Source organism: Carassius auratus, chromosome 1 (genome assembly GCF_003368295.1).
Source record: "Carassius auratus strain Wakin chromosome 1, ASM336829v1, whole genome shotgun sequence".
Taxonomy (NCBI): domain Eukaryota; kingdom Metazoa; phylum Chordata; class Actinopteri; order Cypriniformes; family Cyprinidae; genus Carassius; species Carassius auratus.
In genome coordinates this window covers 5,688,711-5,704,628 of record NC_039243.1, presented here as the reverse complement: position 1 = coordinate 5,704,628, position 15,918 = coordinate 5,688,711, and the positions used below count along the sequence as shown (strand labels likewise).

At 35.8% G+C, this 15,918-nt stretch overlaps 1 long non-coding RNA gene across 1 annotated transcript; it reads left to right on the top strand.

The window, feature by feature from the left end:
• Positions 1-308: 308 nt before the first annotated feature.
• LOC113062344 (uncharacterized) lies at positions 309-8,242 on the top strand. The gene is made up of 3 exons (XR_003278903.1): positions 309-638; positions 7,019-7,063; positions 7,152-8,242. It is a non-coding gene; the product is annotated as an uncharacterized LOC113062344 (long non-coding RNA).
• The last annotated feature ends 7,676 nt before the right edge of the window (positions 8,243-15,918 follow it).

The following is a 15,918-nucleotide window of genomic DNA, read 5'->3' as shown; positions in this document are numbered from 1 at the left end:
GAATGTCTCTTGTAAAAGAAGGTGTGACAGAAAAGTCGATCTTTGTGATTAGAGAATAAGCTCATTGGCACAAAGCTGTGGGATATGAGAAGAGATTTAATAAGTTTCATAAGTGAAACATTTTACCCATAAAAAAAAGTGTTGTTCAATGTTAATGATTTTAAAGTTTTAGTAGAGGTAGGATGGATTGCTTTGGGGCTGAAACGTATATTTTCAGAGGCTCATAAAATTATTTTTTAAATTCTTCGGTATTCTTATGACGGCATTTTATTTTCCTTTTTTATAGGTCCTCTGGCATCTCCCTCGGCTTGCCATCTGGTGTCATTTGATTATGTGGGAGATCAGGCATGAACAAATATGTGTGCTTGGTTCTCCTGAGATTACAATTTGAAAGTTTTACCATGAAAAAGCCAGGCACCAGGGGGCCAGTGGGTTGAAATGACTCTTTGAATCAACACTCTTTGGTCTCTCTCAATGAGAATCGAGAGGGAGCGCTGAGCTTTTAACAGCACTCACAGGACACGAGGCAGGAGGTCGGAGCCGCTGTCTCTGGGCAGATGTCTGTTTCACAGTGTCTGCGCTGATCCTGGAGCAGTTCTGCAGCCTCTCTTCAATCTACAGTTTGATCACTCAATCAGGTGAGATAGAGGTTGCTTCTAGATGAGTATTAAAGATCGGCCTCCATCCAGAACCAAGCTTATTTTATTAGTTTCTGAGGCCAAAGACCTTGGGAAAAGTTGTTCTTTATTCGCACAAAAGACAAAAACAAAGTTTCTCTCTAAGTTTGCTTGAGTGAGGAATCCACTCCATCTAAACATTATATTTATATTAATATATTTTAAATAACGTATATTTACATTTATTTTAATTTAATAATTTAAACCGTCTGGGGAAAAAATTAGATAAATAAATAATAAAAAGTAAAAACAAATAAATTGTAAATAAATGAAAACATTTTAATAAACAAAACTAGGGGGGAAGACAAAGAATACATCATAAACATGTATAAATCATAACAATTATAAACATAAACATAAAAAAATATACATTTATTTTAATTTAATTATAAAAAATTAGGGGGACTTAAAAATAAGACAAATAAAGAATAAATTATAAAACTAAATAGTAGTAACTAAAAATGTATTAATATGTTCAATAAAGTATTGCATTGTATTTATTTGTGTTTAGAATTTTATTTATGAACTAAAAACAGTTTAAAAATACTAAATACTAAATCATGTAATAATATATTTATATTATATTTATATTAGTGTACTTTAAATAACTGGTTATAATTGAATTACTTAAAAAATGAGGAATTGGAAATTAAAAAAATACTTTTTTAATTTTATTTTATACAGTTTATGCACGTGTGTTTTAAAAGGCATTCCCCCCCTGTTTGACTTTCCTTCCGTCTCTCTTGGACAGAAGGTGTGCGGGAAAAACAGAAAAGTTGAGCAGAGAGAGAGAACTTCGGGCTTTGTTGTTCTATTGCTTAATGAGGTAGAAAACACAATTGCACTTTCTGAGTGTGATAATTATCTGCAGGGCAATGTAAATGAGATGCGTGGGGAATGCCTTACAGGGGTGTGTGTCTTGCTGTGTGAGGAGAATGAGGAAGAGAGGGAGGGGAGGGTCGAGAGGAAGATCACAGGGCCAGTAAGCTTACATTAATCCACCTTACAGGTAATTGACTTGTTGCATTTCAAAGGCTCTTCTGAGGTCTGTTATTAAGAGTTGGGTAATTAGCAGTAGCTATGAGGAACTGATGAAGAGATTAGACCATTGATGACTGCTTTCACATCAACATTGATGAAGTGTCATAGTGGCTGAAGCTGTGCTACTGTGTGGGTTAACAAAAACAGGGGGGTATTTTCTAATCAGACAAGTTACAGGCTGTGTTCCAAAACCTGCTGAGCTGTAGTCAGTATTGGGAGGCACCGTGAACATAATAATGACACAAAAGTATGTGTAAAGTATACTTTTTTGGGGCTTATAATTACTTTTTAGGCATTACTGTACACACACACACACACACACACACAAACACATTGCTAAAATATATTACCAATTTATGAATCAAAATTGTTCCTACACCAAATATTTATGTGTTCAAGATTTTTTTACATAAATCTCTTTTGCTCACGAAAGCTGTAATTATTTATAAAAAAATACAGTAAAACTGTAATATTGTGAAATATTGTTATATATATTTTAAAATAACCATTTTCTATTTCAATATATTTTAAAATATAACTTATTCATGCGATGGCAAAGCTGATTTTTAAGCAGCCATTACTCCTGTCAATTCTAATTATTATCAATGTTGAAAATAGTTTTGCTGCTTAATATATATATATATATATATATATATATATATATATATATATATATATATATATATATATATATATATATATATATTTTGTAGCAACCTTGATAATCTTTTTTTTCAGGATTATTTGTTTAATAGAAAGAATAGTATTTATTTTAATTAGATTTATTTTGTCATTTTTTTTAAAATCAATTTAATGCATCTTGCTAAATAAAAGTAAAAAAGAGAAAAGTTAAACACTATAGTAAACAGCAATTTTTGAACCTGATCAAATAAGTACATTCATTAAACTGAAAAAGCACACACAACGACTTGTTTTGTCATGTTCTCACTAGTTTTTCTCTGTTTTTATTAGGTAATTATTATTCATTACAAACCTACCAAGCACCTTCAGACTCCAAACAAACGTAATTAGCTCTTTATGCTGAAGTGGCTTGTCAGACTGTTCTCACACTACAAATTTCCTTTGTCCACGAACATTTCTCAAGTTTTTCCACTCAGCATCTGCCATGTTTGACCCTTTATGCTGATATCTGCATTCTAATAGATTTCTCCTGCTGAGGCATTCACTTCTGTGTCCTGTCTGTCCACACGTCCGTCCACACGGCTATATTTTAGCCGCCGCGCTTGTTTTGTCCCAGTTGACGTTTGCTATCAGCCCCATATATAACGGTGTAAGAAAGAGAGCTCTAATATTCAGCTGCACAGGGATTTGTCTTTCCCATTCCACAAGCTTTTCCACAAGGCTGCTGTTACTAAGTGGCAGTGAACTGAAAGGCCTCGCATCCTCTTTTCATCCTCTCCGTAGGGCGCTTTGGCTAACAGCTCTGGCAGCTGCTGGGATCTCTATTTGCCCACTGAGCTCTATAGTCCTCTCTCCGCAGGTGAGGTAAGACTCAAAGGACTCTCTAATAATCTCTCTCTCTCTCTCAAACTCGACGGTGACTGACTTTGTGGCTAGCGTTTCCCCGCAAAGCGGCCTACTGAATGCGAATGCTGCTCTTAATAGTTGATTATTCCATCGGCCGGGAAATTACAGACGGTTGCTGGGCTCACGTGGTGCAATGTTTCGGATGAGGTGTGGGATCTTCCTCAAAGCACTTCTCTGTTTTTCCTCTCTCAATGCTCCCCAGCAAGAGATTCTATTCATACGGTTACTTAAGTGTAATTGCCTCCCTTTGAAGCCTCTGAGAAGCAAATGATTTGCTTTGCCCCGGGGCGGCCATGGTCGAATACCCATCCCATCTCTGTCCCGTCCACACTCCTCCCTCCCCGAAGGGTTGAGAGTGCCGGCCTGCCCAGCGAGAGGGCTGCTCCCTCACAGAGAAGAAATAATACAGCCTGGGCTGCTCAATTTCTCCTCCTTTTCATCCTTGTCTTTTAAAGTTTTATTAACAACAGCTTTTTCTCGTACGGTGGTGGGGTGCGGGGGCGCAGAGATGGCGGACGGCTCCTGGCGGACCCTCAGGTGCTCGCTCAATGACTCCTTATGTGTGCTGACAGGTCAGAGATGCTCTTTAGCAAAAACCAAAACTTCAGGAATGTGTTCGATTTGACCACAACACCCCCTGCCATCAACAGCTACTGTAGTTGAAAATAAATTATTGAAAAGTCAATTTGATTTATACTGAATGTTAATTGTTTTTGTTTTTTTGTTCTATGTTAAAATATAATAGCTTTAAAAAAATCAATTTGCAGATACATTTCTGTGGAAACCACTTCTTTTCAGGATTCTCTGATGAAATCGAATCTGTAATATTATACATTTCTGTGACATTTAATTTAATACATCCTTACTGAATCGAAGTATTAATTTCTTTCAAAAACAAATAAATATTTATCCAACATTTTTTTTAAATGGTAGTGTGCAAAGCTTATTAAGTTTTGAAAGCGTCACAGAGTACGTCCATTAAATTAGATAAGAAAAAACTTTTTTTTTCTGTTAGGTTCAAGGCGAAAATGTTCTTGTTATATTTTATATTCTTATCACATATATATGTTTTGTTTCCTTTTAGCAATAGTTTTCTTTAAAAATGAAATACAATTATAAGCCATGTTTTTCTCAAGTAATCACTATCATGAATGGTGCTCATTTCAGTCCATTCCAGGAGAGCATCTTTATCTGTTTTGCTGACTGATTCGTTCATTTACTGATTTGTTTATTAACCCCATTCTTTGGGTCTGTGGGTGTCTCTGGTGGGCTTACTTTTAGTTATCTTGATGATTTCAAGAGGATTTACTGTAAAGTCATTACAGGATCCCTCATACATGGATATGAGCTGACAGCAGAGCAGTCTTTGCTTATTTTAATTCAAATGAGTAGCGACATGTAATGCAGGAAAGAGTCCTGGCTCCACAAAGATCCCTCCAACCCAAATGCCAAAAAGCGGCATTATCTCAGCCTCGCTATTCCTGAGAGCCCCATGAGTGCTTGTGTGTGTGTGTGTGTGTGTGTATAAGCACGCAGCAGCGCTAAACCAGGTTATGAACATGGCATTTTCCTTGTATCATTTGCTTTGAGGTTTTTAAGAGAGAAGCATTCCCCAATGTCGGTCCAGATGGTAACGATTCTGGAGCGAATTACGAGGCCAAACAACATACCTGTGGGCGATGTTTTTTTTCACAGCTCCATAAAGAGCTCAGTAATGTAATTTTGATCTCATTTATCTCATATCACTCCCACACAGGGTACTTTACGCAAAACTAGGCTTCTTGCTGGGCACATATCTTCTTGATCTCCTGTGTTGAAATAGCTTGTATCATTTAACTCAGAGGATCCAAAGAGGGTCAAGCTGGCTGGAGATGTGGTGGGTTAGCTTTGCATTTACTTAATGGATGTCCCTGGGCACTCAGGATTTTTCAATCTCTGCAGAGGTAGACTCCTATGCTTGCGTGTTTAGTATTTGAAGCCCGAGGAACTTGTTGGGCTCACTTGAGCTTTATAAGAGCGACTCTGGGTTTCATAATAAACTAAACACATTTTAAAATATCGTCATCTATGGCTCAATGAAGAACCTTTAACATCAGCTGTTTACTGAAATGATCTTTGGGGTACCAGATATATAAAACTTTTTTTATGGCCACTTCATCTCCTTTAGAATTTGAAACATGGTGGCTGCATTTTTGACTCAAGCAACCATAATCTGTCCAGTTGAATGTCTATGAACACAAACAGGCCTTTCTCAGTCATCGGTTCAGGCTTCTTTATGTGTCATCCTTCCTATTAGTAACGTAGGTACAACACGGAAAAGCAATAAACCCAAAACAAGGCTGAATAACGACTAACGAGGGAACTTGTGCACAACTGGCAACCCGCTGTGTGAAATCACTCACTCTAATGGCACAACACACATGTTTGTTACAGGAAATCGTACAGCCGCTCTATAAGTATTCCGTCGGTGATAAAACCAAACTGCATCATGATGTTGGGTCAAATAAATGAGAAAACGCCCCCTCCCCCTGCGTAATTAGCTCCATGAGAAGTCGCTCTTCCACGCTGATTTGGAAACGGCTTCTCCAGCTCGACTCCCAGTCGCAAACATTAACAAGAGCAACCGCACAACTTGGAAACAAATACTTCTGATATGAGCCAAATGATTGTACTGCAAAGTAATTGCACAATTAAAATCGAACTGGATAAACTTGTTGCAGAAGTTGCTCTTTAAAGCTCACCACTGTTGCTGTTTGACTTTTGATGATTAGGACTTGGATTTGGGAACTTATTCCTCGATCAGTAAAACAGCACAGACTCCCCTCCAGCAGTTGATTCGTTGCTATTATCCGAAACTCAGAATACCCTCAGCGGCCCAATTATTGTAAATTAAAGAACCTAGTGAACCTAATGAAACTGTTGCAGTTCTGAAGACTGTTTTTATGTGGAAGGTGTGCTGCTAAACAAGCCATTTGATAGGACTAATTCATGCATGCAATGTAAATGTGCATCAGGCTAAGACTGGTCAGGACTAGAACTATCACTAAAAATAATAAATATAAATAAATAATATCATTCTAAAATTGTATGACTTTTTTTCTCTGGAGCAAAAAAGTGAATTCTTCAAGAGTACCCGGTCCACTCTTTTTAATATAATGTAAGATGTCAAACATGCCATAAATTGGTTGAATGCATGATTGAGAATCATAATTGATAATCTAGCTGAGTACCAATATCTGAATCATGAACTGATTACTTTTACTCACAAATCTGGTTTTCAAGTGATTCGCTGACCCAATGGTTCATGTGAAACGATTAAAAGGAAAGTTCTAAAGTGAATAATCACTTAAATTTAATGAAATATTTATTATAGTATATGATTATCCTCTTTTGTAAGTTTGTATAAATGTACATTTCTGTCTCTTGCTTTGTTTTTGTTTTTCTGAAGCAAGGTTTGGAATATATAGTGTCATATGATTGATTTTGCTTTTTGTATCTTTTTGAAGCTTGAAAACAGTACATTACTCAATACAGAAAAACCTTTACAAGAGTTCACGTGTGTGTTTGTCCTCATTTAGGTTTGTATGCAATTGATGCATGTTGATCTGGCTTTCAATTCACAGATTCAAGCACTACAGTAAACAAACACTGTTGATTACAGTCCAGTTCTCAAACCACCACAGGATGTTGTAGTAAAAGTAATTTAGATGTGTATCCATCGTGCATCTTCATCATGTGGTTTCTTCTTACAGAATCCATCCGAGTTTCTCAGATGACAAACAAACTACAACATGACGGTAACAGGAAACTAGAGAGTATTTCAGTGCAGTTTTCTCTGGTTCTGTTTTCCTTATGAAGTCAATCTTTCTTTTTCTTTTTTTCCAGACTGTGTGCATTAGACTAAGATAGCCAAACAGTCCTCATCCCTCGAAATCCTGGCTACAGTAGGGCAAAATCCAGAAACAAACCTCCTCCTTTGACCCTGTCAGTGTTTTTTTTTTTTTTTTTTGTGGCGGTGAAATGTCTTTGTAATTCACTGGAAAGGCTTTTCAGCCCATAGGATTTACCCTGAAGAAAACTCAGAGAATCCCTGGGAGAAGAACAATGAAGGGGCCATGATGATTTTTTTTTAGGAAAGCCTGACAATGAATTATGACTGAAATAAGACCCCAAAAGCTTTGCAATAAGAGGGAAGTAAATTCTATTATTGATGTCAGAGGACATCAAAGGTCTTCTGTGTTTTAAATGAAGTTTACCCCAAAATTGAAAATGCTTTCATCATGTATTCATCCCCATGTCGGTTCAAACATGTGTGACTTTCTTTTTTTCATGGAGCACAAAATGTTAAGCTGAATATCTACGCAAAGCTTTTCTTGAAGTCTACAGTAACCAGATGATTAGAAGAAATTAATTTAAGTCTGCAATGGAAATGTCATATGCATTTATTCAGATTTCAGATTTTACATCAATGATAATAATGATTTAAACACGAGCTGCTCCATGAAAGGAATACAAGCACATTTCTGTAAATGATGACAAACCTTTTTTTTTTTACTTGAAAATCTCCTGAGATAAAGTATTTACAAAATTAAAAACTTTCTAAATGCCAAACAAAATAATAAATATAAATAAAATTGATACAGCCTATAACTTAAAATGTTATCTTTTGATATGACAAATATCTCTCTGTCTGTCAATGGATTTTCACATTTCTTCTCTCCAGTGGGGATTTCCTAAGACTTTTAAAAATAGTTTCCCTTATTTCCTATTTTAAGAACACAGTTTTTCTTTAGTAAAAGTAATTCCTTCTCTTTGGGCCTGAAAACAATATAAACACACAGAACAATAGGAGCTGGGGTGTTTGGTCTGCTTTATTGTCTGTGTGTACTTCAGGCCCATAATTATGTTGTTTGAGGTTATATGGAGTTCATCCTTCTTTTATTCTTTTGTCCTGCACAGGGATAAGGTTCAATAATACTGCAATGCAATCAGTTCTTCTGCTATCTTTGTTAGGTTTGACATTTCTATTATTTTTAATAGTATTAAATCTTATTTTTTTCTGCCAAATAAACACAATAGGAAATCACATTTTCAGTGCTGTGGGCGAGCAAAAAAAAAAAAAACATCAGTTATTTCCATATAAACATGCTGAAATGGGATTTCTCTGTAGACTGCCACACCAGTTAAGCATGATAATTTATGCCAAAAGTAATTTAGTTGCAAAACAAAAAACCCATCATGGCCACAAATGTCTTCATTTACTCTACTTCTGTGGCAATAAAACATCGATACAACAACAAAAAATCAATATGAGCTAATGCTACAACAGTCAACTTATACAGTTGAATTAACCGATTTTTGACTCTGCAGTAGTCAGAGCATGAAATTATAATACAACAGAGCAGAGAAGAATAATAGCACACACACACACACACACACACACAAAAAGCAATTAGACCATTTATCTAATATCTGAAATCTGACGTTCAGACAAGTAGGGCTAAGTATTCTTTTCCTTTCATCATAGTTTTTAACATCCCCCATGACTGTCATAAAGACAATAATGACATGTAAACAGATGTGTGAAAGTAAAATTAACTGCCAGATGTGAGTGCAATGAGTACTTATGAGGCTGTAAAGATAAACAAAACAAAACAATGCACAAGCAGATAAACACAAAGTAAGCTCTCCAGAGAACTTTCGAGAGCTTGAATGTCAAAGAGGGAGAAAAACGTTTAAATATGTTTACATGTAAAGGGAGCCATTTCTGTCCCAGAGGGGAAAATAGTAGTTTATAATATATTAAATTTAAATATCACAGTTGCGATGTACTGTAGGTTACCGTATATAATGTAATATAATGAATTTTATGAAAAATTACAATTTTAAACTTCATGTTATTTTACCTTTTTAATTTAATTTAAAGTATAAAGTTTTATTTTATTTCATTTTAACCGCCCAGTGGGACTTCCTTGTAATTACGAATAAATATATCTCACTTATGTAACATTATTTATATCGCAATTGGGATTCAGTTTAACATATTTGATTTTATATCTCACAAATTAACTTCTAAACTTTAAATCTCAAAATGTTTAAACTTTATATATCAATAATATTGTGATATAATAATATAAGCTTTCTTTCTTGTCTTTCTTTTTTCTTTTTTCTTTTTTTTAAAAAAACAGAGGCAGAAACAGACTTCCACAGCAAACAGAAAGAATGGTTTACCCAAAGATAAAAATTCAGGCATCATTTACTCACGAGAGAGCTTTTCATGTGACTAAATGGACTTTTTACCCTACAATTATTGAGTTTTATAACATAGTACATGTGACAACTAATCCCAGTCTCCCTTCTATAATGTAGATTTATTTCAGCAATGTGGTCCGAAACTCTTATGTCATACACCAAGGCCATGCCAAACTCCCTCTCACTAATAACAGCAGCAGAAGTCATGAAAGTTAATGTGCTCTTATCAGTAACGCCAACTCAAAGAGCAGCTCTGGAACCAGCTCTGAGGTCCGAGTGGAAAGCCAAGCATCTGTAGAACAGGATCCTCTGTGTCTGACTAATTGACCTCTGGTTCCCTTGGGGTAAATCAACACAACCTAAAGCCACTGGGCCACTAACAAGCGGCTCTCGTAAAGCAATCCATAACCAATGGGCAATTTGAAACACATGCTATTGGATATATTTACGACTCAAAAAAGCGATTCTGATGACCCCCAACTTTTTTTTTTGTTTAAGACAAATGGCTCATTCTATTTCCTTCCCGAAATGTCACACATAAAGTAAATGCTTTGTAATTGACATGACTTGTGTCAAAACAACATTCAAATAAATGTTTATTATTAGCTTCATTCAGCGCAACATGATTGCATTAGATGGTTGAGGACGGGAGGATTAGGCTTTATATTAAAAGCAGCTGGGCTGTTATTCTTTGATTATCCTCGTCAAAACGATCCAAAAGAACACCAGTCACACATAATCAACAATCATGCTTAATCACCCAGACATGCGAACGCAAAGAGACCCAGTTACGGCAATTTACATGCATTGCAGTCATTTCATTTGCTACAAAACTGTGATTTTTTTATATATTCTCCCTGACTTCTTGATTTCCATGGTGTGTTCTGGAATTTCAGACTACTCAAAAGTGACTTGATGGGCTTTCTACTTTTTTTTTGTAGACCCTGGCATGCCTGGTTCTGGAAAAGGCCAACTGTTATCCCCAGTGGGGTAATCTGACAAAGCACTTCATGAACTGTGCAGCCACTGGCCTCAGACCAGCTGATACCGCTTAGCCCCAGTCGTAAAGCAAAAGGTCTCTTCAAGAGATCCATTAGTGCTCTTATCCCCAAGAGTGGAGGCCGCGGTCTGCTCAAGCAGCGCAGGGAAGCTTGAAGGAAAACAGCATGGCAGACAAGTCAGAAGATCAAAGACCCCCTCAGACGGCAGACCCCGTCTCCAGACAGCCAATCTCTATGGTTCTAATTAGCAGATGGTGGAGAAATGGCTCATATTATGGCTTTATCAATTAGAGAGAGAAGTTCATATCTCTCTCTCTCTCTCTTTCTTTCTTGCTGTCGGCCTGTGAGTGTGGCATAGATAGATGAACTGAGAGAAGGAAAAGCATTTTTCAGGATAGTTCACCCAAAAAAGGAAATTCTGTTAATATTTACCCACTCTCATTTAATTCCAATCAGCTGTTTTCTTACAACAACGTTAGTTTATAATGACCATTTTTAAGCTACAGTGGCTTTGTGTGAGTTAAAAACTTCACTTAAGTAGAGTTTATTTCATTCATTCATTCAGTGGCAGCTCTACGTTAAGGCGTCTACCACTTCTAAATGCATTTAATTTGACATAAATCTTGCTATTTTATATACATTTATTTATTTAGATTATTACAAATTCAGGCAAAAAAAAAAAAAAAAATTCTCTAAAGCTTCCCAATTGAACAGAAAAAATAATAAAGTAAGTGATGTATACATTATGTTACAAAATGACATTTATATTACATTTGTCTGGTTATGTAAGCTAGTGGGACAGAAAAAGAATGGTGTTTCCCTATGTGTAATAACGTAACAAACAACATAGCATGACGTAAGTCATATATCTACCCTAGCGAGATGAGTTTTCATTATTATTTATTGAGGTGATGTAAAATACTGTGAATAAAGGGAAAATAAATGAATTAGCCAAAAAGACAGTATTTTGTTCTATGCGCACGCTTGTTTGGACTGAATTATCTCATCATAAATAACATGCAAATAAACATTAATGTAAGTAAGAGATTCATTTTATAGTGTAGACAGCTTCACTGATGATAACTGGATTTTTTTAAGAGTATATAAATCACAGTAACAGATTATTGTCAGCCCTGTTTCGGGGGATTAATAGCCTGCTTTCTTACGTTCACACACAGTTCGGTTTTAAACAGGAGTGACAACCTATAACCATACTCACACCAGTGCATTTTCTAGGTGCAGAATAGCATTTTGGCGAACCCCTGCTACATGAATGTACTCGACAACTAGTTGTTCGATTGGAATCTTGTATCATTTAACTATGAATGATACATTCAACTATGAGAAAACTTTGAAGTATGACATTGACGTTTCTGAATCTTAGACGTAACATCTGATTTGAGAGCCAGCGTAAATATCATATAAGGCTTTAGAAGACTTTTAGGCTTATTGCCTTTATGTCTTTTTTTTTTTTTTTTTTTACAAACGTATATACGAACACTTACGTTTTTGTTGTTGTTGTAAGTTTCTTTTAAAATAACAGCCTATGGGGTTTGGAATGACATGAGGTTATAAAGTAAATAAATCCATTTTTTTTGTAACTAAAACACAATAATATTGCTACACCGATTATAGTTAATTGTAATGACAGTACCGATGAAAACAAGCTTTGTAACATGATGAAAACATGAGGTCATGCTAAGAAAAATAAACAAAGTCTTACATCCAAGAAATGACCTGAATGCCCTTGACTGAATCAAAACACATAATAAGCATTATTAGAGCACTTTGGGGCCCCGAAGTGAACAAAACGAACACAAATGTTAAAAGATGAGTGAATTTAAAATAAAAGCTGTTCTTGCGTCTGATGTCTGAAAGTGATAACTTTAAATTATTGATACTATTTCTAGAAACTGACTAAATTTATAGTCTGCTGTCCATAGGACTTGTATTGCCATACATGCATGATGATTTTAAATTAATGTTGGAAATGAGTTCTATTTTTTTGGAGACACCAGTGCACTTTTACAAGGCACACATTCAAAATAAAACTTGACACTGGTTTGTTTAACATAAACAAATCTGACACTTTCAAAGTGACAACCAGATGTTACAATCAAAAGATTGAAGAAAAATAAATAAATAAAACATAAAAAATTATTCAAGCAGTCTTAATCATGTCAGAATGACGTGTTCATTTGAACACCACCATAATTATGTAATTACCAATTCTAGATTTTCTAGTTTTACTCATGTCAATGAAAGAACAATGGCAGAGACAACTGATATAAATCATAATTAGATCAACCATGTAAATAATAATTTAAGATTTTTAAATAACAGTTGTATAGGAACTTCTCAGGCTGCATAACTTAAATGATGCTGAGATGATTCATGTCACTCTCTTCTGACCTCCTGAGCTCTTCTGAGTCCATTAAAACATCTTGTTTTGGGTCACTTAGAGAGCTCTGTGTATGCCAGACCCTTGGAGAGCAGCTGGCTAAACGCTGTCAACGCTGGGCCTCAGTGGCCTGACTCACCTTCATAATTACCCATCATCCCCTGCACAGCCAGGCTCTCAAAAAATTATGCCCCATTGAGGACGAGTGATAGAGCTGTCAGTGAGTACTCAGTGTTTCTTAGCGGGAGAGGGCCATCACACATACACACAAACCTGCAGAGTAGGCAAGAGCTGGTGCCAACATCAGAAACACTCCCCAAGCTTTCTTCAACTTCAACACAGAGGAACAATGACTGTGGCGACACTGACATAATAGAGAGAGTGAGAGAGAAGAGCAGTGTGTGTGTGAGTGTGAGGAGGAGAAAGAGAGAGTCTGGGATACGATGGCAGCCAAGAAGAGAGCTCTACCTAGACTTTGTGACCTGTGATTATGTTACAATACAAAAAAACAAAAAACAGTAATATTGTATAATATTATTACACTTTTAAATAACTTTTTATTTTAATATGTTTGGATAATTAATGTATTCCTTTAATTGTAAAGCGGAATACATTTTTTACTGTATTTTTCATCAAAAATGCAGCCTTAGAGCATATACATTCAAAAACAAAAGAAACCTGAATAATTCCTGTGTTTTGGGAGTGTAAGCTAAACAAACAGTATCTTTCTGACCAATAACGGTGAAAACAGCCCATTTTTTTTTTATTCTTTTATTTTTCAGACAAAAATAAACACTGGATTAAAAAAGTGTGACAACTATCCCAGTTGTCTTTTATATTTGAGCAGTGATTATTCACAGCCAAATGCACTGAGTATGCTATATCTTTCTCAAGTTACCATCATTTTATAATGTTTAAACTGAAGTGTGCTGCTTTCAGTCTGACTGGCTTTGTTTTAAAAAAAGGCAAAATCAATTTTGTGAAATGAAAAAGATCACTGGTGCCAGAAAAGTCACTTACACATTATTGTTCATATAATTATTCTTTCCAACAGACATGTTCCATGTTCATGCAATTAAGACTTTAATACAATAACAACAACTTCCTCTGTCTGTGAGACTTTAAATTGGTATCTATTACTCACAATGTAAAAAAAGAGTGAATGCGGTAACTACACATGATTCCCGGACTTCAGACTGCCTCTAATTTACTCGTCTAAGAATTTGCCCCACATGTGTAATTGCTATAAATTTGGATTAGAGATTGGGGACAGGTTTTAAGTGGATGTGAAGTCCTGATACATACCCATTTGTAAGTCATTAACGTTTTTACCCTCTAATTTTACCCTTGTATTCTGACGTCATGGCACCAGTGATTCAGGGCGACACTATAATTCTGATGTTAACTGATTATGAACAGAATGAGAATTCAATTAAAAGAAATCACCAGAAATTAAATCAACAAAAATAACCTTTTTCTACTTTCATATGCTAAACAAAACCCATCACAAATTGATTATGTTACATTTAGGCATCGCAAATTAAAGCTCAAACGAAAACCATTGACCGCAGGTCAGACGGCCGACACAATTACTGCATACCTACTCTTTATTCCTGGCCTCAGGTCTGATATTTAATAAAAGTATCCTAAATTGTTGCCGGTGTAGCCAGGCTTTGTTTAAACGTTCGTATGATCTGTAAAAATATAGCCATTTCATTACGGAGCACACTCAAATATTTGTTTCTGCGGGTTTGTCTCTAACTGAAGCATAAATTGCTGCAAACAGCAGAGTTTGGAAAATGATTCCACGCCAAGCCATTCCTAAATGAATAAATCAAGGACTAAGTGCTGCCCCTAAGCAACTAAAGTCATTTATTCATACAGTCATTCAAAACAGATCCTACATTCAGTAAAAACACAGAGCACACACACTGTACACTGGCTCTTGCCCAGCATCACGGCAGGTCTGCCAGCTGTTATTATGCTTTGACAGTTGTTAAGTCACTTGATTTCTCATTCATCCCTCTATGACTGCAATATGGCCTTCACTTGAAGGGCAAACGATCAAACGCTGAGAAAAAGAGAGGAGTAGGAAAGTAAATGACGTATGAAAGAGTTTTTTCTTGACCTGTAAAGGTCAGGAGGTTTGTGTTACAGCAATAAACTCCCTGTCATATAGTGCTAAAACAAGAACACCGTTTTTTTTACACAGTTTGAACATTTATAGAAGCAGAAAGTCAACAAAAAACAGAGGCTGTCAACACTTCTCAATTTAAGGTTGGTTTTACAGCCTCACTAAATCATAGATGCTACACACAGTATGGGCACATTTATACACTTAGTAGTTGTGTGGTAAAATAAAACGAATGTAACTGGTTCATTTGAACTACTCTTTCAAAGTCACGTTTATCACATACGACAACTGTTTTCGGAGAAAAGTAGAAAAGTAGAAAGACTTTTTCTAGACATATAGATGTACAGAGAGTATATCCTGAATTAAATTTATTTTCATCAGCCCATGCATTTTATTTCTTGTATTAAGATATGAAAAAGCAGACTGTTCTTAAAGGTGCTGTAGGGAACTTTTGTAAAAAAATATTTTTACATATTTATTAATATGAGACAGATAATCTGTGAAAAAAATCAAGCTCCTCTGGCTCCTCCCAGTGCTCCTATTGCCATTTGCAGAAAGTCATGCGCTCCCGGTAAAAAACAACCAATCAGAGCTGCGGTCCGTAACTTTGTTTGTGTTCAAAATGTAGAAAAATGAACATAATAGGCGAGTACACCATGAATCCATTTTCCAAACCGTGTTTTAAGCTTGTCCTGAATCACTAGGGTGCACCTATAATAAGTGTTTATATTCGGACTATTTTAGATTGCTTCGGAGGTACCGCGGCGGAGTAACCCAGTACCTTTGTGATTCTTCATAGACATAAACAGAGAGAAGTAGTTCCGGCTACAATGTTCTTCCGCAAGACGCAAGCAGTTCTGTTTA